The sequence below is a fragment of the Panthera uncia genome, chromosome D1 (genome assembly GCF_023721935.1).
Source record: "Panthera uncia isolate 11264 chromosome D1, Puncia_PCG_1.0, whole genome shotgun sequence".
In the NCBI taxonomy this organism is placed as follows: Eukaryota; Metazoa; Chordata; class Mammalia; order Carnivora; family Felidae; genus Panthera; species Panthera uncia.
In genome coordinates, this window is record NC_064808.1 from 1,456,980 (window position 1) to 1,482,307 (window position 25,328).

The 25,328-nt window shown below is 64.1% G+C and overlaps 1 protein-coding gene across 1 annotated transcript in view; it reads right to left on the reverse strand.

Annotated features, from left to right (window-relative positions):
* Window positions 1-25,328, reverse strand: part of OSBPL5 (oxysterol binding protein like 5) — a 53,230-nt gene that overhangs the window by 27,247 nt on the left and 655 nt on the right. The window lies entirely within an intron of this gene.

Here is a 25,328-nt window from a genome sequence, read left to right on the forward strand (position 1 = left end):
CACCCACCCATCCATCTGTCTGTCCATCCATCCACCCACCCACCCATTCATCCATCCAATCATTTATCCACCCACTCACCCATCTATCCATCCATCCACCCACCCACCCACCTGTCCATCCGTCCATCCATCCATCCTTCCATCCACCCACCTACCCGTTCATCCATCCAATCATTTAACCACCCACCCACCCATCCATCCATCCACCTACCCACCCACCTGTCCATCCGTCTATCCATCCACCCACCCATCTGTCTATCCACCCACCCATCCATCCATCCCTCCAATCATTTATCCATCCATCCATCTACACGTCCGTCTGTCTATCTATCCATCCATCCACTCACCTACCCATCCGTCCATCCATCCATCCATCCACCCATTCATCCATCCAATCATGTATCCAGCCAGCCAGCCAGCTGCCCATTTGCCTATCTATCCATCTATCCACCCAACCTCTCATCGCTCCCTCCCTCCCTCCTCCATGGATCTTTCCAGCCAGTCAGCTGAGTAGTCCTCCTTTTCTCCCCACTTCCTTCCTATTGGCCCAACACATCAGAGGTGACCTTCAAACAACTGAACTGCTCTATGGACACCCTCCAATCCGAATGCAATGCAGGTGTGCACCAGTGAATATCCCCTCTGTGTCCTGACACCCCAGAAAAGTGCTGGGGCCCCTACAAGCCGCCTCTGACCTGCCCAGACAGGGAGGGGTCTCTGAATTCGTACCTCCCTTGGTCGTCCCACCCTTGGCTGCTGTTGACTCTGGGCCCTTGATGTCTGCTGTGGGCAAGGCAGGGGTGAGGCGTTGGGGAGGGGGTGCTGTTGCGTCCACTGCAAAAGTTAATCCGGGTCACATCTCCCCAGTGGCTCCCGGCCCAGAGAACACAGGCCAGCCTCAGTCCCCTGGCCCCCGTCTTCCAGCCCCTCCACAGCCCCACCCTTCCTCCCACTCACTCTCCCAGCCACACGGGCCCCTTTCTGTCCCTGGAGAATGCAGAGCCCGTTCCCCGAGGGCCTCTGCTCTGGACCGTCCCCCCTGGAATGCCGTCACCCACACCCCCGCCTGGCGGGGTCCTTCCCACACTAAGCTGCAACGTCGCCTTCCAGAAGGCCGGCCCCCTCGCACCTCACACAGCAAATTCTCCACATAGTGCTCCGAGCTCCAGAGCTTCTCCCTGGGGTTCCTTTCTTCTCCACTAGCTCTCTTTTCCCAAAGGACACAGGTCCTAGGAGAGGAGTGGTGTCTCTCCGTCCTGTTCACTGTCTATCCAGTGCATGCCAGGAGCAGGGACTCACGGCCTGCCCCAGAGGCCCCTGGGGCGAATGAAGGCTGCGCGGCCAACGTCCCTGGGCCTCGTTCCTCCTTCTCTGCAGGGCAGGGCAGGGCAGGGTCCTCAGAGAGGTGGCCAGGGTGGGTTTGGGGCAGATCTCCAACGTGGCCCTGGAGAGGGTCCTGTCCCCACCTGCCCGCCACGCCAGGGGTGGCTCCAGCACCAGAGGACCGCGGCCCCGCCCTCCGGGTGCCAGCAGGGGCTGCTGAGGGGGTGGGTCTGGCAGGGGGAGGCCTCCTGAGGATGAAACGGAAGGCTTGCGGGTCCTGGGAGTGCAGCCCCCATGCAGCCCGGGGGAGGAAGGGGGTGTTGAGGAACGGGGGACGTGACGACACAGACCCCCCCCCCCGCAGCTGAGCCAGCCCCAACCTGGGGCCGCACTCACGGTGGGCAGCTGTCCCCTCTGTCCCTCACTGCCTGCCTGGTTGCTCCCCAGGCCCGGGGTCCAGCTGCTCAAGGGCGCAGGGGCACTCCCTCTGGTTTCCCATCTGGGGCCTGAGAGCCCCCCCACATCAGTGGGCGACGGGTCCCACGCGGGGCTGGCCCCGAGCACGCAGGTACAGGTCAGGCTGTGCCCCTGGCTGGGCCAGCCCGGCGTCCCTGAGTTGACATCCTCGTTTGGGCACCTGCCAGGTGACATGCTCTCTGAGGCTGGGCCAAGGCCAACAGCAAGGCCTGGGGAGTGGGCACGGAGCCCACCCCCGCCCCCACCCCGGCACACTCCCAGCCCCCACTGGAACCTGCCTTCTGGGCAGTTTCCTGCCCCCAAGCACTGTCCCCTCCACCAGCACCCAGACGCCCACCTTCGAGCCAGAACAATGGGATCCTTATAAAGAAAGGTCACTGGTGCCTTATCAGGGCTCCGCAGGCAGGACGCACAGCCCGGTTATCTGGGCCAAAACCCGCCAAGCCTCAGCTCTCCGTGGGAAGGCCTGAGACAGAGAAGGAATCCAGCAGGATCCAGCAGAATGGACGCACCTCCCACTCCACCCGCAGGCGCACAAGTGGGGGTACGGTTCTGACCACATTCCCCCGGTCCCCCCACAGATGCCTGGGGACCACACACAGAGCTGGGGAGAGGGGTCCAGCCCCACCGCTGACGGCTGTGTGCCCCAGCTCGCCACGTTTCTCTCCAAGTCCCTATTTGTAAATGGAGGTTTCTTCTGAGCAGAGGGGGCAGAGCCCCAGACCCGCGGGGGCCCAGGGAGGGGCCCACAGGGGCCTGGTGAGCTCTCAGACCAGGGGCCAGAGTGACGGGTCCGGCCCAGCCGTGCTGGGGGCAAGAGCAGAGGTTCCCAGGCGGGGGGGACAGGGCTTAGGTCACCAGCGGCTCTTTGTCACCGATGGGAGCAGAGAAGCAGGGCCTCGTGGCCTGGCTCCCACCACCACCGCCGCCAACGTGGCTGGGCTCATACCTTTGCCTGAATGCAGGGGACCGTAAAAGGCTGCGGGGAAAACGCTCCAAAGTCACAGACAGGCTCAGGGATGAAGCGACATAAGCCCCCCCCCGTTTGGCTCTCCGACCTCACAGCCAATGGACAGGGAAGGACAGCAGCCATCAGTTAGAAGACAGCAGCCATCAGTTAGAAGACAGCAGCCATCAGTTGGAAGACAGCAGCCACCCTGTCAACAACACCCCCTTACGTTCCAGAAACCTGCTAAGGTCCCAAGGCTAGTGGCCGTGAGGAGCCTGCTGAGGGGAAAAACCACCCAGGTCTCCAGAGCCACGCCAGGGAGGCCACCCTACGCTCCAGCCCAGCAGCTGCTCTGGTCCCTCCTGAGGGCAGACACCAGCACGAGTTTCCAGAAGCGTGCCGGGCTGGACCGACCACTTGGCTCAACCTGGGCAGGGTGAGAAGGCCCCAGGGGAGTGGCAGCCTCTTCAGGACATCCGGGCATGCACTTTGGTGTGTGGGGGCTGGTCCTTCAAGGTCTCCCAGTGCCCACCTGGACTGGTGTTCGGGCCCCAAGGGGCTTTGGAACTGGGGTGTTTCTAGTCTACCTGCTGTGCTGATGACCCTCAAGGCGCCCCTGGGCCCTTTCATACGTGGTACCCCATCAGATGCAATGCAATGGCACCCAAGAGGCAGGGAGAGAAGATCTCAATGTCCTGTTTAAAAGATGCAGAAACCAAGGTCCCCGGAGGGAAAATGACCAGTGTAAGGCCCCGTGGCATAAGCCAGGCCCTCTCTGGTGGCACAGCTTCAAGCCCCGAGTCCCTTCTGTGCTTTGGAGGGCTGAAGCCAGGGCCAGAAAGGAGGGGAGGGGGCCAGGCTCCGGTGGGGGGGTGGTCAGCAGAAGCGGGGCCTCCCCCAGAGAGACATTTCCCAGCCGTGGCTGTGGAGTGTGGAGGAACGCGGGGCGGGGGCAGGAAGTGGCCTGCCAGCCTGGGCGTTTCTCAGGCTGACTCAGCTGGGTCATGTGGCTGTGGGTTAGGGCCGGGTTCTGGCATCCGCCCACCTGGCCTCCTGACCGACACCGGGCCAACTGCATGCTGAGTGCCGGGGTCAGCTGGCCTGGGCACCGCCCACACGCACTGCCCGGCGCACACCAGTCCCACCCGGTTCTGGGAGCCCCAGGCCCCGGGCTGGGCTCCCTGTGGTGCCCTGAAGGCCTGACCCCACCATGTCCCCCCCAGATCCTGCGGCTGTCCCGACTGAAGGGGGCTGATTTTCAGAGGCAGACTGTAACCCCCTCTGGGGCGGGGGTGCAGTGGGGAGGGCCACCGCAGGAGGGGCCATCGGGAGCCCAGCTAGGAGACCTGGGCCCGCGGGGGTCAGGGACCCCGCCCCACCCTCCCACACCTGGAGCAGGGAGGTGGGTTGGGGCCCCAGCACGACCTCACGCCCCCTTCTGGAAGAGGAAGCCCGTGTGGGGGGCCTGGCCTCCATCTACAAGTCCTGGACGTACCTGGGCGGGGGGTGGGGGGGACCTGCCCCGGGTGCTGAAGCCCTCTCTCTGGGCGCCCCCACCGCCCGGCTCTCCCCCCGGGGAGGAGGCCCCACGGGCCGCTGTCTGCCCTGGTAAGGGGACTGACGGCCCCGCAGTTAGGTGGCCGCCGCAGCGGGGGGCACACGGCCAAAGCTGGGGCGCTTCTGCCTGGAGCCGGCTGCTCGTCTTCCCTTATTATGGGGCTGGAGCCTTGCGTGTGGGCAGACAACTCCCGCAAGAAAGCTGAAGAAAGTGGGTCACGGGCTGCAGTGAGCCACAGCTCACGTGTGCCTCACTCCCCCCGAGGCTGGGGCCCCAGGGGCTGCAGCAGGCTGGGGCGGGGGTACAGGGCGGGGAGGCGGGTCACTGTGGACCCCAGGGGCTCGGGCCAGCCTCCCCTCTCCTCCAGACCCCTCCAGCCTCAATGTCCCCCACTGCCCGCCCCACATCCCCCCACGGGACCCTCCGCAGCTACTCCTGCTCAGGAGACTCTGGGGTCGGCAGGTGTCGGCCCTTCCCGAGGGGAAGGGGGACCCTGCGGAGGGGGGAAGCCGAGGGCTGGGGCCGCACCCTGCTGGGGACCCTGGAGGGGGGAGTGTGCAGGCAGGGATGCCCCCAGGTGGATCCCCCTCTGCGGAGGGGAACCGGGGGTCCCTCAACAGCGGCCACCACCTTGGACTCCACCGGCAGGCTGAGCCCTCAGGAGGGAGGAGGGTGGTTCCGGGGCCCCCTCCCCGGTCGGGCCACCCGGTTCACTGGGTGTCTCAGGAAGGGGAGGCCCACAAGGAGGCCCAGCTAGTTCTGCACGCCGGACGGACCGTTCCCCTCTCCAAAGAAGGGTGTTCTCACACACGCGGCCCCTTCACCGGTTCTGTCGTGGGTGGTCTTAGACGCCAGCCTGCCTGGCCTCAGGCTGCTCGGCGCTGGGTGGGAGGCGCCGTGGCATGCTCAGGGGACACGCGCCCCGGATCTTGAAGGACCCCGTGCCCAGCCCCTGGTCCTGTGCTCCTGGGCATGTGGGGTCTGTGCGAACGTCACGTCCAGTTTTCACACAATGTAAATCCCACCTGGGCAGTGCCCGAGGCTGTTCTGGGGCATGACCGGAGCATCGTGACTGCACCACGTCCACCAGCCCAGCTGGCCTTGGGGCCCCCCCACCCGCCATCAGAAAGGGGGGCGGCCTGGACCCCTGGGGATGGGCAGCATCCTACACACACCTGCTGCACAGAGTCAAGTCAGCGACAGCGGGGGGGGCGCTGCTGGGGCTCCTGGCTCCCCGTCCTCTGGGCTTGCACACCAGCCTGCACACACACACACACACACACACGCACGCACACGAGAACCCTAACCCATACACTCGGACATGGTGCTGTTCCTGCCACAATCGTCGACAGGAGCCCACAAAGAGAACACGAGTGGAACAGGATGGAAGGCAGCCCCCGTCGGGGCACACGGGCCACTCCACTGCTCTGTGCCGTGGTTTCGCGGTCTGTGACAGGCCGATGACGGTACGGACGTGGAGGGCTGCTGTGCAGGCTAACAGACGAGGCTCAGGAAAGGTTTAGAAGGGCTGCGTGTGCTGTTTGCCAGGAAACGCAAACTACCACCGTTTGTGACGCTAAGTCCTAAAGAAATAAGCCTGGTGGCTCAGGAGCGCGGGGACGCCACGGGGACGCCACGGGTCCCGAGACGGCGAGTGCCAGGGCCAGCAGAAACCAGCACAGTCTCCCTCCCCAGGTGGAATGAGGCTGGGGGGGGGGGCCTCCGGAAGGCGCGGGAGAGACCGCGAACAGTGCCCACGAAACGCAAAGGTCGGACGTGCACGCGGGGACCCTCGGCGGGTTCGCACGGCGGCCCGGGGGGATCGGGCTGCTGGACGCCACGCAGTAATTATGCTCCATCCTGTCCCAGAACCAGCCTCGGGCACGGTCCAGGCGGAATCTACCTTGAACAACGCGGGATTTCCACAGGCCCCTTCCCCGCTCCCCACTCTCTGGCTGCAGGCATCTCCTTCCCACTCATTTAGTGCCCGTGGTCCGGCCACACGAGGGCTGACATGGCGGCGTGAGCGGAAGTCGGGGGCAAAACGATGGAGCCTCTGCCACAACTGACCGTCTCAAACAGGTGACACGGAAGACACGTGTCCGACGGCCGCCTATTCGGTGGACAATTCCGTTGCCCCCTCCTTCATGCCCCACCGGACCCGGACTCCACAAAACCACTCCCAGGCCACGCGGGTCCCGGGTCAGGGTGAAGCTTCCTTCCTAACGGACCCCTCCAGACTCTCCCCTGCGGGGGACAAGGCTCCAGATCTGGGCGGGAGCACCTCCCTGCCCCGGACGGCAGCGGAACCCCGGGCCCGCGCGGTCCCCTCTGCCCCTCAGTGCACGCGGGGTCAACGGAGCCACCTGGGAGCGCCGCTCAGGGATCTGAGCCATGCCGGGCTGCAGCTCCCCCACTCGCAGGAGCCGCCAAGGACCCGAGACAGGTGGGACCACCACCCAGAGCCGCGGCTGCTCCTGCCAAAGGCCAAACGTGTCTCCCGGCCCGAGTGCAGGGGTGCAGAAACCCCCTGCCTCCCTCCCGCCCACCTGGAAATGGGCGGTAGCCGGCTTCCCCCAGGAGAACCTGCCCTGGGACGGGACGTGCGCCCCCACACTCCCCCCTCCCCATCCTACACGGGCTCAGCCCCCCCGGCTCCCAGGTCCCCCGCAGACTGGAGCTTCCAGAAGGGCTCAAGCTCATGCCTGCAGAGCACTGAGGTGGGAGCAGGTTTCATCGGGTTTTGCGGCATGGAGGGGCCCAAGGGAGGCCTGGCTTCCCCGGCGTGGACAGTGAATCCTTGTATAAACTGGAAACTCCCTGCTCAGAGGCGGGTGCCGGTTCTCACACAGCAGAAGCTCCACCAACGTGTGCACGCCACCCCTGCGCTCTGTCCTCACTGGCACCGGATGCTGAATGAGTCAGCAGGTGGGCGGCAGGCACGATCCCCCCCACTTCTGCCTCCCACTCTGTCCAGGGGCCGGGAGGATCCAAGTCTGGAAAGCAAAGCAAAAAAAAAAAACAAAAAACCCAAGCATTCAAACGCTCCCTTCGCATGCCTTCTCTCCATTTCACAGATGCAGTAACTGAGGCCCGAGAACCAGCTGACTCGGCCAGGGCCACGCGGCCGGTTCGCGGAGGCCCTCCCCACTCCCACCTCGCCCGGAGCAGGTGGTGCTGGGCCCCCCACATCGCCCACTTCTGCTGGGACTGTTCCGGGAGCCGGGACCGGAACTCCAGAGAGGGAACGTTTGCCGGGCTGCGTCTTTGCGATATCCCCAGGCTTCCCGGCCCTGGGTGAGAGCCCAGGACCCCGCTGGGTGGACAGGCCGTCCTCCCCACCGCCACTCCCAGGCCTGCGCTCAGCGGGCCCACCTCTGCCGACTCCCACTGTGCGATGTGCCATCCTCCCCCTCGCGCAGCCTGGCCCTGCGGGTTTTCATCCATCGGGTGAGCAGCCGACGGGGTCTCGCAGGGGTCCGGGCCCCCCCCTCCCTTCAGCCTCCAGCGTGAAGCCTTATTCCCCCGCGGACCGGCTGGGCAGGCCGCCGCTGGGGTACGAGCCGCAGCCCTGCCGTCTGGGCCGCTCTGCTAACCAACCGTGGGGAGCTCCTGGTGACCCCGAGCCAGGCACCCCCGGTCCCCGCCTCCACCAGCCCCGCCCTGCTGGCTTACGGGGAAACTGGTTCTGGCAGAAGTCACGTGTCTGGAGGAGAAAGTGGTCCTGCCAGTCAGGTGGGACCACGGTGGCACAGAGCCAAGCACCCTCTGCCCGTCCCGCCACGGTGGGGACGGTCCAGGAAGGTGACGTGACGGCTCGAGGATGCGGTGCCCAAAAGGCCCCCAGGACCTGCCTCCAGCCCGGAGCCAACCCCACGTGGGGGCACCCAGCCTCCTGGGGAGAGAGCGTCAGGAGACACTGGCCTGACCCGTGAAACACGGGGGGCCATGCCTCGGGTCCCCGAAGAGGCCAAAAGGGAAACGAAGACGTGTTCCACACAGCGACGTGGGCACCCACGTTCACGACGGCCCGGGCACCTGCCGGCGGGTGGACGGGTGAGCCTCGGCCCATCCACACCAGGGACTGTTCTCCGTCCGCGAAAGGAGTAAAGTATTGTAACCCCGTCCACAGACCCTGGAGGGCTGTGTCAGGAACTCCGGCAGAGGCACTTGTGTGGGGTGGGGCACGGTTTCTGTTTTAAAAAGTTGAATTTCCACTGGGGCGTGTGGGTGGCTCCGTCGGTGGAGCGTCTGATTTCAGCTCAGGTCGCGATCTCACGGTTCATGGGTTCGAGCCCCGTGTCAGGCTCTGTGCTGACAGCTCGGAGCCCGGAGCCTGCTTCGGATTCTGTGTCTCCCTCTCTCTCTGCCCCTCCCCTGCTCATGCTCTCTCTCTCTCTCTCTCAAAAATAAACAAACATTAAAAAGTTGAATTTTCACAACTTCTCACATCTCCACCGACCATCGTCCCCACCTGATTCTGGCAAACCCCAAGCCGCGTGGCGCTGACCCATGACCCCTGACCCTCTCTCTAGCAGCCTTTTTGGCACGCCTGAGCCATTTTACGGACACTGAAGCAGTGGCCATCCAGCCCCGAGTCCTGCCACGTGTGAGCCGTCCAGTGGAGTCGCTGAGACATGGAGAAGGGACCCCTGATGACCCAGGTCGCCGAGCGTGGGTCCCCCAGAGCTATCAGGACTGAGAAACCGCTGTGGGGCAGATGAGAAGGCTTATTCCCAATGTCCCGGGACCTACATTTGGGTCTGTTCCCGACACACCGGTCACACTGTGAGATGACAGGTCCCGAGGCACAAAGCGCGAAGCAGGCGCCTCGTGAGCAGCAGGGGACAGCTAAAAATGACACCGAGAGTGACAAAGAGCTGGTCCTGGGTCATGACATGTCCTTCTGGGTCAGGATGGACACCCGTCCTGCCATGTCAGGTCCTGACGGCCCGCTGTCCCTTCCTCGACGCCCGCCTTCCGGGACGCCCCAGGGAACCCAGCCTGCCAGTTGGGGCCCCGCCCTGGGCACCTGCACTGGCACACGAAAGCCTCAGCTCTGTGTCGGGGACAGCCTGTCCCAGCCCCCGGGAGGTGGTGCTCGGGGGAGCTTCCCGGTGGCTCCCCAGCCCACGTGGGGTCAGACGCCCCAGTCACGTCCTGAGACCACAGGGCCACCCCCTCCAGGCTCTGTGACCAGGGCGGGTGAAGGGAAGAAGCGTCCCTCCAGCCTCTGCAGTCACATGGCCCTCCCCTGTGTGTCTGTCTTAATACCCCTTTCCTTTCTCTTAAAGGTCACTGGATTTAGGGTCCACCAGACAATCCAGGACGATCTCATACCAAGACCCTCCATCTGTAAATCCCTAATTCCAAGCAAGGTCATGTGCCAGCAAGGTCACATTCACGGACTCGGGGGCTAGGACTAGGACAGATCTTTTAGGGGGGGTCATCATTCAACATTCAACTCACTGCAGGGTTTGAAGGTCACCCAGCCCAACGGAGACCTCCGGGATGGCGTGTGGGGGGCTCGCCATGACATACCCAGCGTGGGCAGGTACGCGGTGCCCCCCTTGGCTTGCGGGGACCCACCTGGCCCTCACCTGCTCTGCATCCACCTGTTCAGGCCCCTCCTGCTCCGCCGGGTTAGGCCCAGGACCTGCCGGTTCCTCCCACTGCCCCGAGGACCCTCAGCACAGCCACTTCTTGCCCTCCCACCCCCTTGACCAACCTCCTCAGGGCTCCATCCGCTGGATGACGCCTCAGACCCGCCCACCCCGTCCCTCTGCCTCGAGCCCGGGCAAGCACTGGAAGGTATTGGCTGTTTTCCCACGCTGGCCTGTTCCCGCACCAGGTCGCCGAAGCCAGGGAGCTGCACGCATCCGTGCCTTTGGCGATGCACCTGTGTCTGGGCCAACGGTGCCTCCTTGCTGCCCACGCCTCCCTCCAGACCTGACAACAGCCCCCCGCCCCCCGCCCCCAGCTCGCCGTCACCCCCACTGAAACTTCCAGAGAGCCAGCAATGCTCCCCTGTGTGCTGCGCTGGCCATGGAGGACCCGATCTGACTCCCGCCCGGGACTTGCTCGGGACCCCAAGGCTGGGAACGACCATCGGGGCCCGTGCATCCCGGGGTCGGCCAGGAACAGGCGTCTGCACTTGGAAGCTCCTGGAGGAGGGATCACAGCCTCCAGCGCTTAGACCCGAACCAGCAAGAGCCGCCTGCTGCAACGTGCACATCTCAGCACCCAGAACAGGACGTGTAGGGACAGCAGGGGCCCCGGGACCTTCTGAAACGGGTGCTCGTCCATCATGCACCTTTATTTTGTCCCTGGAGGAAGGCTGTGCCACCCACGGCGCTCCCAGAGGATTCAAGCGGGCTGAGAGCCGTCCAGTTAGGAAACGCGCTCTGAACACACACACGGGGTGCAGCTGCACCTGCAGACGGGGGGCTCGGGGAGCCCGCCCACCGCCCCACCTGGGCCACACCAGGAGCCCAGAGAGCTGACTGTCACTTCTCTCTGGACAGCCACCTGGAGCTCGTGGGGGAGGGGAGGGGAGCCGGTTCGCTCGCCGTGGGAGGGTGGAAAGGGGGTCTCGTGAGCGGATTCCCCTAAGGACCTGGGGGGCCGGTTGTAGAAAATGCTAGGAGAGATTCCAGCCAGAGAGGAGGCTGGGAGGGCCCCACGGGCACGGATGCTGGACCCTGGGGACAGGGCACCTGGGGAGGCCCCCCCTAGGTTTCCGTTGCACTTTTGGTGCGACGTCTTCAGCAGAATCACTAAGCTGCCGCAAGCAGGCCGCATGCCCAGGGCGCCCAGGACGGGCAGGGATGGGGGAGGAGGAGGGACGAGCCTGGGGGCACCTGCAGGGCTTGGGAAAGCGCTGAGTCTCCACAGCCTGTTCCAGAACGGCGCCTGGCACAGAGGCACACAGACCGCGCGAGACGACCAGGCGGCGTCGAGCCCCCTTCGCCGAGGTGGGGGGAGCGGCACCCCTCTTTACGCGTGTGCCCCTCGCTCTCCTTCCCGTCACGCACAGCGCGGAGGGGCTGGGGGCTGAGACGTGGTTCAGCCGAGGACAGAAGGGTCTGGCATCGCAGCTGCCCTCGCACCCCGTCCCCAGCGATAAACACACAGACAGCGCCTCCTTGGAGTGGGGACGGTGCACGTGGCCTGGGGGCGTCTGGGCCCCAGCAAGGCTCCCGGGGATCTGACCACTCGCCCTACCCCGGGGCTTCAGTTCTCCCCGAGGCAAATCCAGGCACTTGAAAGACCCGCAATCCCAGGGGAGGGGGCACGACAACACGAGCGACCAGCTGCACGCCTCGCCCCCAGTCCCAAGGGCACTAGGGGCAGGTGTCGTCCTGGCCGCTGAGCCTGGGGCACTCCGCTGGGGGGCTGCGGCTGGGGCTGGGCGGGGGTCCTGAGGGCCCAGCTGAGCCTGGCAGAGGCTGGAGGAGGGGTGCTAGGCCACAGCCCTCACGTGGGATGCGTCTTACACTGTGTGCCCCCAAAGGGCCTGGTGTGGGGCTGCCTTGGCCTCCAGCTGCCCGAATAGGGGGGTGGGGCTGGTCACAGACCAAGGCTGGACCACAGTGACAGGCCCCGGTCTGCTGGTCAGTGGGCAGTGCTCCGATTTGGGGATCCCCCAGTGTACCCTGCAGGCCAGCCCAGCGGATCCCGTTGGCACGCAGCCCTGCGTGGGCCCAGCTGAGAAGCAGGCCTTGCGAACGGCGGAAGACGGACGGACGGACCGGAAGGAGGGAGAGGAGGGCAGTTGTAAACGAGAGTCAAACCGCCAAGCGCTGGAATCCGTTAGGCCGGTGAGCCACCCCCTGGAGACTCACTCTAGGGAATAAAATCCCATCCGATCGACACGGGCGCGAAGGATGGCTCCTCGGTTTATTTACGGCACCAGGCGCAGGTGGGCACCAGCAAGGGAAGGAGCGTCCTGCCGTGGACATCGAGCGTGGCAACATAAGGGCCACGGGATGCACGTCTGTGTAACAAGGGGCTCGGAAGGCGCCAAGCGTGGCCAGCAGGCTTCACCACAGCCTGAGGTCTCGGTGACAGGGACCACGGAGAGGTGCGTGTGTGCACGTGTGCGTGCGGCCAGGGGCCTCCTCCATCCGCTTGGGCCCCACGACGAGCGTGTGCGGCTTCACTGTAGGAAAACGCCCCCGGCCCAGCCATCCCCAGGCTGAAAATAAGTGAGGAGAACTGGAGACGCTGTCTCCTTGGGGGGACGCGGGGGACGTGGGAGGGGAGGGCCTGGCAAGGGGCGTGGGGGGCGGCGGGGGAGGGAGGCCCAGATCCCGCCTGTCGGGCACCCAGTGGGCACTCAGCAAGTAGCAGGTATTTAACGACTGCTGCCCGGGGGGCCCAACCCACGGCGGGGGGGGGGGGGGGGGGGGGGGGGGTTGCGCGGGCGGGGGGGGGGGGGGGCGAGCCGGGGGGGGGGGGGGGGGGGGGGGCGTGTATACATTAGGTGCTTGGTGTGCACACGAGGCTGACTGAACAACTGACCTTCAGGCCAGGCCTGAGCGGCCAAGAACAGACTGAGGGGATCCCGGTGGGGGCGGGAGGCGCCAGTGGAGGCAGAGGCTGGGGACCCTCTCTCACCCCAGAAGCCCACCGCTCTGGCAGGGAAAAAGCGGCCCCAGGACTCTGTCCCCTGGGCGTCTTCCAGGAGGGTGGCCTCAAGGTCACGGGGGTCTCCGGGGTGTGACCTCCAGAACCCTGCCCACAGCACTTAGGTGTGGACTGCGGGCGGGCCCTGTCCTGGGAACCCTGAGCAGACCTGGAGGGGAACCTTGGGGGCCCGCTCCCCTCCCCCCCGCCAACCCCCACCCCGCCCGGGACACGCGCTCTGCCGTTCGCCTCCCTGCCGGTGGCTACACACCAGATGAGCTCGGAGGGCTATTTTAAACCGCATTCAGGTAGATGAGAGGCAGCCGCCTTTGGGGTTGGTGTCGGCAACCGCGGGGTGCCGAGGGGCCCCGGTTCCGCGTCCTCTGCGCGTATTTGACATTTTCCATGCTCTACAGTAAAAAAGGAGAGGCTTAAAGCTTCCTCTTCAAGACGAAAAGGGAGAATTGTGTAAGAGCCTTAAAGCAAGAGAAAAAATAGCACATCAGAGTCCCAGCCTCCCGGGAGGCTCGGACTTTAAAAGACTAAAAAGAAGCCACACGCCTCTGAGGGTGCAGACAGGTGACAGCCAGCTGGGGGGAGGCTCCAGACCCGAAACAGGGGCAGCGACTAAGATCCAGAGCCCGCGGGACGACGTGGGGGAACGGGAGGCAGCGGCCACTGCCGATGGTGCCCAGCGGCCTGGCCTTTGGGGGCCCGCAGCCCCCCGTGAGAGGGGACCCCCAGTGGCTGGGAACCCAGCCCAGCCAGGGCCCCTGTCCCCCTGCTGCAGAGCCGCCTGCGGGACCCTCCGGGCCTTCGGCTTGGCAGAAGCCTCCCCCAGAGGCCCCGGCCCCTGACCTGGTTCCCCCCCCACCCCCCGCCCCCCGCCCGGGGCAGGTGCCCGGCCCCAGCACACGGCGGGGCTCCCAAGGCGAGGGCTCCCCTCAGCCTCCTCCTTGATCATCACCACCTCTCCCTGACCTGACGGGTCAATGGGCAGCCGCTGTCCCGGCCGAGTGCCAGCGGCTCGCGGGGCGGCCAGCCGGTCCTGGGGCACGACCAGCGCGCTGAGTGCCTGGTGCTGGCACACAGGAGCGCGGGGCCACTCTGCTCCCTCCCCCACCCTGAGTGCTCACCACCCTTCCCTAGACACAGAGCCGCGCACGGGCGCGTGCCCATACACACAGACACAGACACACAGGCACGCACACCCTCGGCAAACCAGGAATGACCCAGGTGTCTGAACCTCATCAGCTGCCGCCTCCCCCTTCGCCACCCAGCCCCCGAGAGGGCGATGCCACCAGGTGTCAGCGCCCGGGATCTGGGCAGGAAGGGCCTCAGGACTACGAGTGTGTGCACGTGCACGTGCAGGGAACAGCCCCCACCGCAGAGGGGCACCCAGGAGTAGTTCTCGGGGCCCCCGGGAGACAGCACTGTGTTTTCCCTTTTCTTTTTTGAGACGGCTCTTTCTGAAGGTGTGCTTTGACCCCCAGGTAAACACATCTGCAGTCACAGCTGCCCTGCCCCCAGGTTCTCTCCTCTGGTCCTGGGGTCAGCAGAGAGCCTCAACCGTGGGCCGGGAGGGGCTCATATCTCCGGGCAGGTGAGGGGCCAGGAAGCCAAGGGCCACGGTCTCCCGCAGCCTGGATGCCAGGGCCGGCAGCCTGTGCCCAGCGGGCGCTGTGAAAGCTCGCGGGACACACGTTTGGGCAGGGGAAGCAGGGACCCAGCGTCACTCCCAGCTAAGCCCTGGGCACCTGTGTGGCCCCTCGCCTCTCCAGAAGCCTCAAGGATCTTATGTATAAACAAGGCAGCCCCCGGCCCACACTGAGCATCGCTGGGGACATGACGTGTCTGTACCTGCGACATCACCTCTGTGTTTCCAGAATGCCGTCCCTCTCCTCGCCACCACCCCGGTCAGCTGAGCCCAGCTGTCTCGTCTCTGCAGCGAGCTCCTGGTTGCTGCCCACGGTGGCCACCCTCTCCTGGTGCAGGGGGTCGAATGGCGTCCCCCCTAAAAGATACGTCCACATCCTAACCCCGGGACCTGTGAGTAGGGCCATCTGTGGAAAGGGGGTCTTTGCAGATGTGACCAAATGAAGGTGAGGCCACACTGGAGGAGGGTGGGCCCTGATCCAATGACTCTGTCCTTATAGGAGAACAGGACAGAGAGACACAGGAGGGGCCACATGAAGACAGGGGAGAGGCTGGATGAGGCAGAAGGATCCTCCCCGAGAGCCTCCGGAAGGAGAGGGCTCTGCCCCCACCTGGATTTTGGACTTCTGGCTGCAGAAGTAGGAGAGAATATTTCTTTGGTTTTAGCCCCCCTGCCCAGTGTGTGGTCCGTTGTTACACCTGCCCCCGCGGGACGCGGCACTTGGTTCAAGGTGAACGCTGTGAGCGAGAACGGCCTGAATCCAAGGCGGGTGGGACCTTCGTTTCTCTGCCCGGAGGACAAGGCTGAGGCCCCTCGGGAGGAGGGAGAGGAGAGAGACGGCCCCACGCGGCAGGGGGAGGGAGAACGGGGCGGGGCGGACCTCAGCTCCCCTCAAGTACAAGGGCCTTCCGGCTCCCCATCTGGGGCGTGTCCAAAGCAGCCCCTGCCCCGCCCCCTCGGGCAGCCCACAGGCCCCTCCCAACCCCAGCAGCCGAGGGCGCAGTCCCAGCCTAGACCAGGCAGAAAACTGGCCCAGACTTCGCAGATGCCAGCCTGTCCCCTGGGGAGGGGTCGCCAGGCAACGCGGCAACACCGCGGCCCCACGACTGAGGTCACCTCCCAGTGTCCCAGCAGCAGCCTCTCGTTCCCACTCACCAGTCCCACTCAGCGGCTCCTGGAAGCCCCTGGAATCGGCCACCGAAGGCCCCTCTGCCTCCAGAGCCACGTCACCTACACACAGTCCCAGAAACGTGGACCGAGAGCAGACAATGCTGGGTGATGGCGGGGGCTCTGATCCTCGCTGGTCTTAGGGACGACGCTCCTCTCTTTAACCGATCTTTCCAGCCTCCCGACTGTGGCAAGGGAGGAGGGTCTGGTCTTTCCGGTGCTGACCTCTGTCTAAGGGCAGGTGGCTGGGGCGTAGACAGCAGCCCTGGAGGCAGGGTGTGGGGGTAGCCACGACCCAGGCCAAGGCCAGTGGTTTGTATTCGCCTGCTATTTATTACAAGCGGCGAGGATTCAGCAACTCAAATGTTCTTTTTAGATACAAAATAAGTAGATTTAAAGAGCCATGTTTTAAAGCAAAACAAAGTCAAGCCACAGAAAACTCCAGAAGCTGCTGAGTATAGAGTCCCGCCCCGGTCAGGGACCCTGTGCTTCCTATGGCCAAGCAGGCTCAGGCCTCGGATGCTGTGGGTTCCCGTTCCCGGGGTCCCAGCCACAGTGGCCTCCTTTGCCGTAAAATAAAATGTAAATGCCGAAAGCCACACAGAGTTCGGCGTCGCGGGCTTTTTTAGACACGCCCCTTTGCGGTTCACAGGCCAGAAACCCAAGCTGTCCTGCCGCTCAGGGCCCCACCTGCCCTCCCGGTCCAACCAGACCCACCGCCCAGGGTGCACCTGTAGGACCCAAGCCCCAGGCCCGTCCGCTTGGAAACATTTGCCTCTTCTTACGCCTGTTCCTCAGTCCCCTCCCTGGCTCACAATTTATCTGAAGCCCCCAGCGTCCGAGCCTCTGGACGAGCGGGGCACTGGAGCCCCGGAGCCCCAGCCCCAGGAGCCCGGGGGCCTTTCCTGAGCTTGCACAGAGCAGACCAACCCCCTGAAGGTCTGGGTTCGAGGGAGCGCTGCATACCCGTTGGGTGCTGCTAGTCTCCGTGAGGGTCCCCACTGGACCCCGGGCCAGAACGAAGAACCCACAAAGAGCAAAGCCTCTGAGCAGCCAAATCAAGCATCACATCACAGGACACCTCCGTTCAGGGTCTCGGGCGGCTCACTGACCGAGCCCGGGGTCTCCGTCGGCACGTGCTCACGCTGGGTCTGTACACGCTTCTAACAATCTTACTGACCTGGTTCCCTCGGTGAGAGCGGACTAGAAGCAGAAACAAGCCTTTTAAAGAAGAAGATAAAATAACCAAGGACCCTCCAACAAGAAGCATAAGAAAAGGAGCCTGGGGCCATTCAGTAGCGTGGACAAGCCGTCACGGCCACGTTGGCAGGTGGGAGGCCACGCGGGGAGGTGGTGCCCCTCCCGGCCGCATCGCGCACCTCGCCGAGTCTCGGTATAAAACGGGATGAGAGTAGGACTTGCTGCGTAGGGTTGTTTAAAGGATTAAAGAAAACAGCTCATTTCAAAGCCTTCAGAAAAATGTGAATCACTATTAAAATTAATCGTAACGATCCCACAAGAAATGTCGCTGGGAAAGGGTTCAATTATTTCTTGCCTATCCCCAAGGTTGCAAGGCATCCTGTGGGTATAACTCACTGTGGAAAGATTTCCACTGAATGTGTTTCAAGGTCTGGTGCTTAGCGGGGTGAGCTGCCCTCGCCAGGGAAAGCCCCGTGTGGCCCGAAGGAGTGGGTCCCCGAGGGCCACGCACGGTCCGGGGTTCCTCCTGCTCCAGCAGGCAGACCGGGGCGGCCGGGGCATCACCCTCCAGGCTCAGCCCCGGGAAGTGATGAATGGCCACGTCGGGGAGAACAGGCACACCACAGACAAACAGCATGTTCCTTGCGCTTTCGAGATTTAAAAATAAACTGAAAAGCAGACACGGTTCAAAATAACGACCAGGTTGGTAAGACAGTCATTGGCCTGTGTGCCTTCCTCCTGCCGTTCCTTAAACCGCAGTTTAAAAACCGACCGCCAGTCCCGGAGGCCCTTCTGGCAGAAGGCGGGAGTAGAAGCTGGTGGCACCCCACGGGGGGGCCGGCGGTGGTCTCGAGGGGGCAAGGACCCGCCCGGCCGCACCAAGAGGGACGGGGACACCCAGATGCACCAAGAGGGACGGGGACACCCGGCCGCACCAAGAGGGACGGGCACACCCGGTCGCACCAAGAGGGACGGGGACACCCGGATGCACCAAGAGGGACGGGCACACCCAGTCGCACCAAGAGGGACGCACCCATGTCCGCTTTACCCGGGAGAAGCCCCTCCCCCTTTGGTGGTGACCTGGGGGTTCTGGGCAGGGCCCTTACGAAGCTCACGTGGTCCGCCCCACCCAGGTGCTCCCAGGATTGCCTGCTCTTCCCACAGGGTGCTCCCGGTGCTCTAACCGCATGGGCCGAGGCCGCTGAGCTCTTCCCCTCCTCCCCTTCCTCCTCTCCAGGGTGGGTACGGGTCCCCACACGCCCCACACCGCCTGGCCAAGGACGCCACACAGCAGCCACCCACCTGGTGTGAAACGGGGAGGGGCAGGGGACCGGGGAAGACGCCCCCCTCCTTCCCCGCCGGGCGTTCCAGACTGCAGGGCCGGAGGGCAGAAGCCTGCGGGCTCTGAGGGCTCCGCTCAGTGGGCATCAGCACCCCGGCTCACCGGGGCATCGTCCGCACCCACCCTGAAGGAAGGGCCGTGTTTGGCTCCATAGGGGCCACCGTGGAGGGACGGCAATACCGGGGTGTGGGGTGTGGCCGTCACGTGCCCCGAGGCGCCCACCTCTGGCTCCCGGCCAGAGTGTTTCCACCTGGGGGCCTCTCTGCTCTAACCGGCTTGGGGCAGAACCCTCAGCTGGACCCTGGCCATCTCTGGTTCTGGCTACTTTTGTTCCCCGCCTATCGAGGTGTAAGAGAAATTTGTAAGATCTTCAAAGTGCACGTCACGCTGCTCCCATGTCCCTACACATCGTGAAAGGACCCCCCCCACCCTGCCCCTGCCTCGAGTACATCTATCACTTTGATATTTATCTTTTCTGTGGAGGTGAAAACATCTAAGTTCTACTCTCCTAGCATGTTACTTCTTAATTTTTTTTAGGTTTATTTATTTTGAGAGAGAATGAGCATACCAGAGGGGGAGGGGCAGAGAGAGAGGGAGCCAGAGAGAATCCCAAGCAGGCTTTGCTCGCTCACCGCACAGCCCGACGCGGGGCTCGAACTCATGAACTGGGGGATCATGACCTGAGTTGTGATCAAGAGTCAGATGCCCCGGGTGCCCCTCTCTCAGCATATTTCAATGACACAATAGTGTTATCCATTGGAGCCACGATGTTACAGATCTCTGGTTAACAGAACGTTAACAGAACGTGCTGGTCACTGAGGGACCCCTTGGGGACCCTGGCAAACATCTATGTAGCACGTGCCCCTGCGGTGGGGCCATTCGGCCTGCAGCCCTGGGCCAAGGGCAGGGAGGGGGGAGGCAGGTCCCTCCGGTGGGATGGGAGAGCCCGTGGTCTTCCCACAGGGACAGGACGTGGCAGGTGGGGCCCCAAGGCCAGCGGAGTCGGTGGACTTGCTAAGAAAGTGCGTCTCTGGAGCCCAGGACCCTTGCCCTCCCAGTGGACGTGGCCTCTGCACTCCCCCCCCCCCAGCCTGGGCCTGGGTCCTGGGAGGAGCCCCCACTAACCAAATGTTGTCACTTCGGCTCTGCCCCTGCTGTGTGTTCTTTGCCCCAGCTGCTCGAGGGGACAGGCTGACTCCCCCCGACACGTGCTGGGGTGTCCCTGGCAGCCACCTGGCCACATCCAGCCGGGCCAATACCCCCAGGGCGGCTCCTGCCTCGTGCCCCAGGAGACCCCGCACACACAACACGCTCCTGGGAGACGACGGAAATGACCTGAACGTCCCTCGGTAGGAGGGACATGATGTGTTCTTTACACGAAGCGGAGAAAATGAACAAGGACCGATCACTTGTGACAGGGCGGCTCAGGAGCCTGCGTACGTGCGTTTATGCGGTTCTCTGCTACTCCAAAATCACAATGGAACCAGAGAGAGCACGAGGGGAGCATCGGCTGGAGGCGCCTGCATTGGTGCGTGGGTCCATCCATATATAGTCAAAACACAAAAACACGCCTGGGAACGTCCGCTCACAAACCCTCTGGGAAGCAGGGCCCCGCGTGGCTCAGGGCGGGCGGTCCCGGCCCTGTGCTCTACTGGAGCTCCCAGCCCTTAAACTTGAAGCAAACAGAGCCAGATGTTGCGGCCTCGAGGACAGAGCCGGGGGACTGGTTGTATTCTTTCGTGTGGTTCCGGTGTTTAAACATTTCACAATCATTAACCACTCATCAAAGTTTTAATTGGTGATAAGGAGACAGTCCCTCCCTGTTCCCAGCCGCGCCTAAGCCGAGGGCCGGCTCTGCACTTTCAACCCCGCTCTCGCTGCCGTGATGGCCCATTTCACAGATGGGAAAACCGAGGCCTGGAGCTTAAGGGGCTCGCCCAGGGTGGGCGCCCGGCCTGGTGAAGCGTCAGAATCCGGCAGGGACTCCCGCCCAGTTTGCCGACCGCCGAGCCTCCGTTCTAATCGCCGGGCGCTGGGCATCCGTGCGGTCGGACGGGTCACCGCACAGAGTCCCCACAGGAAGTCAGGAACACTTTCTACAGGAGGTGTTTGCAGACCGGGGCATCCGGCCTCACAAGCTCCAGCTATCTGCCTGCCTCTGCGTGGAAAAACAAAACACCCAAAGCAAACAAACAAAAGCAGCGGCTCGCCCGGCTCGCCGAGCAGCCGGGAAAGGACAAATGACGTTCTCCCAGCAGGTGTGAGAGGGAGTCGGGGGCTCAGACCGGAGCGAGTGGGGCCAGTAGCAGAAGACCAGGCACATGGGAAGGGAAAGGGCAGATGGTCGCCCTGGAGACTTCAGGCTCCACAGAGAAGGTGTCCGGCCAGGGCTGAGCCTCCCCGAACGTCCGGTCTGCTGTAGGCATTCAAGAGCTTTCCAGGCAGGGAACAGCATATGCTAAGGCAGAGAGGTACAGGCGACAGGTCCTACCCCCTCCACCGCACGACACCTATGGCCCAGCTTTGGGCTTTAATGCCAGGTCCCAGCACCCCCGAGGCCCTTCTGTCCAGCTGGCCTCGGGTCAACACGGACATCTGGTTCCTGACCCACAAGGGGCTGGGCCAGAGCCACCAACTGGAGGCGGACGCTTACCCAAGGGGCATAGCAGCCCCTCTCCCGACTTGTCGCAGGACTGCTGTGGCCCGTGCTTACAAGCGGGGAAAGGCAGTCTTAGGAGGTAAACAGATTGCCATCAGGAATCCCTGAGCCAGATCTTCCTCGGCCAGGCCTCCAAATCCGCCCTGAGCCCTAACACCACCCACCCCTCGGTCCCGGCCAGGCCTCTCCCCGACCCGAAGCCCCAGGTCTGTGCCAGGCGCGGGGGGCCCGGGTCAGGATCTCCTGTTGTTCAGTCACCTCCCTGCTCAGCCGGGCCCCAGCAGCCCGGGGAGGGGCGGGGGAGAAGGGACAGGGATCCCAGGAAGGACAGGGCTATGCTGCTACCCCAGTGCTACCCCAGAGACCACGAGAGGGCTCTGTTCCGGGGCGCGCTGCGGAGAGGTGAAAACAGGGCACCCCCTGCCTCCCAGGCTTGGGGTGAGGAGCCCACAGCCTACGCCCAGGGGAGGGCCGTGCCGGTAAGGGCATCCCGAAGGCCTCCCCGCCTCCAGGGTGGCCGAGCACTGGTGGCAAATGAGAAGAACCCGAAACCCAGTCCCAGGCGTGACAAAGCAGCCAAGGCACAGAAAGCCACACCCCGCCGACACCCCGTAAGCAGCGCGGGCCCCTGGCAACAGTTCACGTCCCAGAGCAGGGGGACTTCAGATCTGCGAGTGGGCTCTGGGTTCGGGGGCCTTCCTGAGGAGTGGGGTGGAGTCTGTCCTAGAATGGCCTTCCTGTTGGGCCGCTCGTGGTCCCCTGGGGCCGTGGTGGCCCAGGGAAGCTGATGTGTCACCGCAGGCCCTCTGAAGGGCCCTCTGTCATATTCGCCCCAATAGGCGGGCAGGACACCGGCCCACCGTTCCTCCCCAGCAGCAGCTGGCCCTTTAAGCGACCCTCCTGGTGCCTATTTACCCCAGCAGGCGGCAGGATGATGCCACTACAGGGGCCCCCTCCCCTCGGCCTGGATGGCTTGCCCTTAGTGGAAGAGGCTCTTCCTAATGTGGCTGTGGGTGAGGGACAAAAGCACCACCCAGCCTGCTGGCCGGCAGAGGACCAGGAGGCCCTGCTCCCCCTCCTCCCTCCGCCTCCTGGGGACTTGCCTGTCTCCACAGCAGAGTGTGGCCTGCGCCTGGTTTCCAGACTCCCCTGGCCTTGGCCTGTGGGACGGGGTATTCCCAGATCCCCTCCTCAAGGTCTCATTAAGCCTTGTGCACATCCCTGTCACTGGGCGGGCACCGATCAGCCGTGGGGGCCTCATCTTCCCCTTGAGCCCTTCGTCCCAGCCAGGGTCAGAGGGGCTGAGGCAGGCCAGGCCACCTCGCTTGCCAAATAAAACATTAGGCGTTCCTCCCAGGTAAGCCCCGTGCGCTCTCTATTTATAATTCAGGAATGACAGTCACCCTGGGGAAGGCGGGAAGCTGGGCCTTTTGACTATGAGCACATCCGGTGAAGCCAGGGGACAGGGACGGGAGATGTGGGAGATTCGGGACAGTGTGGGGGGAGGGCATCGCATCCAGACACTGGCTCCCCCAGGCAACGACGATCCTAGGGCTTCCCGTGACCAGAGCGCCTACTACGTGCCAGGCCCCGAGCACACGTTCAGCCAACAAACGAACAACGACCACCCGTGCTAATAGTGCCCGCCGTGGGCCCGGCTCTGGCCCACCTGCTCTCTCCACAGCCAGTCATTCGATGAAACCAACGCGGAGTGGAGATCGTTGAGACACGGATCAGGGCCACTAAGGAACAAAGCACGGCCCCCCCCCCAGCCACGGGCACTGTCATCGGGGACGGAGGGTCTCCAGGAGAAGCGACACCCGAGTTGAGGTCTGAATCAGCATCCTGGGCAGAGGGCACGGGGAATTCAAAGGCCCCGGAGTGACGGAGGCTGGGCCTGGGGCTGGACGCCGGCGGGGGAGACCCGACAGAGGTGGACGGGATCTTGGGCGGCTCAGGAAGGAGTCTGGAATTACTGGGAGATCAGTGTGAATCACGGGGCACTCTAATGGGGAAGCTATGTGATGTGGTCTATATTTTTGAAGCTCATGCTGGCTGCTGGCCGGAGAAGGACCAGAAGGGCAGGAATGGAGCCTGCCGGGTGGCTGGTGTGGTCCAGCGGCTGCTGGAGGACAGCCAGGGCCGGGCCTGGACAGAAGAGTGGACATCAGGTAGGCTCCACCAAGCCCTGGCTTTGAGACGTGCGACAAAGGCCCCCCGCGTATCCTGGATCCCCTAGAGCCAGCCGGCCAGCTCAGGTCCCGAGCGGTGGGGACCGTCTCTCCCTGGCTCGATGGCCTAGATAATGCTGGCAGTTCTCCGGTGGCCCTGGGCCTCCCGGGGGGCCCGGCCGGACGGCTCTGGGGCCCTTCCTGGGGTCATCGTGCACCCCTCTCTGCGGCTTCAGGATCTGCAACTCCCTCCCTGAAGCTCTTTCATGCTGCCCCACATCTTGGGTCCCCGACTCTCCCGGTGCCGGGAAGACGATTCCCCAGCCACCTCGCCGGACAAAGAACTCTAGGCTGGACCCATCGTCGTGCCCCTGTCCCCAGCCCCGGTCCGCGTTTTCAGTCGGGCAGGTCCTGAGCGCACAGCTGGTGCCCGCTCACAGACGCCAGGCCAGCATCAGCCAAATTCACGCCCGCCTGCACACGCTGCACGCCGGGGCCCTGGTGTGGAAGGACCGCCGTGCTAAGAGAACCAGACGCTCCCAAGTCCGAGTTCCTCGTATTCAACCGTCACTACCGCCCCCTGCAGAAGTTCCATGGTCCGCCCGGACGGCTCCCCAGGTGAGCAACCTGTCCAGGCTGGCTTGGGACCCTCAGACAGCTCATCCTTCGGCCGTTAAGTTCTGTTTCCTTGGCCTGGAGGCGCCGTCGGTTATGGGGCAAAGCCGGCACCCAGGGCCATACCCGGTTCCTTCGCGTCAGGACGTCAGGGTCCTCTGCCAGGCACGGTGCGCCCCTGCGCTCGGCCCCCTGTGGCCCACCCCGGGGTTCGGGCCTCCCCCATACGCCTGTGAGCCGGTTCCGCACCGCTTCGCAGGGCCGGCTGCACACCTGTCGCCTGAACGACAGCCGGGAAAGGGGCGGGGCACGCTGCTGTCACCTTGGGTCGCGTGTACGTGTGCTGGCACACTCACAAACGGCTCAGCCACAGAATCAGCAGAAAGCACAAGTCCCCAAAACACAGCTGCCGAGGAAGACACATAACAGTCTTCAAACCGCCAGCTTGTCACTGGCGGGGGGGGGGGGGGGGGTTCTCCCTCCCTGAGCGCAGCCTGTCGGGTTACTCTCCCAGCTCGGGAAGCTTCCGGGAGGAGAGATTTCAGGAGAGACATTGATCCTGGACGCTCTCAGCATAGTAAATAAAACCCACCCTCAGCGGGGAGGGCTGCATTGGGCCTTCTGTAAAGAGCCAGCAGCAGACCTTCGAAGACAACAGATTCCAGATTCGTGGCCCCACTCCGAACCCCACCCCGACCCCCTCCCCGCCCCCGCCAGGCCCGGCCCAGGAAGGAGGTGCCACTTGGCCTCCGGGATGGACCGCCCAGGCTTCCACATCTGCACAGAAGGTCAGAGGGTCCTCGCCCATCTGTTCCGTCACCTTTTCTAAACACCGCCCGCAGGACACCCCAGACAGACAGACACCCTCGGCGTCCGCCTCCCTGGCACCCGGGCCCTGCCCCACACACGCGTGCTGAGCCAGCACACAATAGAATCTGCAGATCTGGAGCTTGAAGCCTGAAGGGGAGCCGCCGGCAGGCGCCCCCGAACTGCCTGCTGCTCGCAGAGCCTGTCAAGTTCAAGGAGCCAAGGAAGTGGGGCAAAAACGCAGCCAAGAGACCACTCAGCCTGCGACTGCCGAGCGCAGGGATTTTGCTGACTGGGACCTGGTTCCCTACGGCGCACACAGGTCCAAGGACACACACGTCCAACCCAAAGGCTGTGCCCGCGTCCCTGGCTGTGCCGCCCTGGGCCTGCCCCTGGCCTGGGGGCTGTACCCTGGGGACAATCACAGACGTCCGCCTGTAAAAGGCATTTGGAAGGGGCTCAGGCAGACATATAAATTATTTCTAGCGTCGACAGAGCGGCAAGTTAGTCAAATCCTAGGAAGGAAAAGAGCAGAAATCCAACCAGCTGCTCCAGCAAGGCCAGGCCCGGCTGGGCTCAAGGGTGTGTGGGGGCAGAGAAGCCACCTCGCCCCTGGAGGGCCCTGTCCACACCCCCAGACACTCGAAATCCTAACTCCAGCTGGCTTCTGACAGCAGACGGCCCAGCCCAGGGGGGGAGGGGGCCCTGGCGGTGCCGGGAGGAGCCCAGTTGGTGAGCGGCCCTCCAGGGACTGCTGGCAGCACCCCCCCCCCCC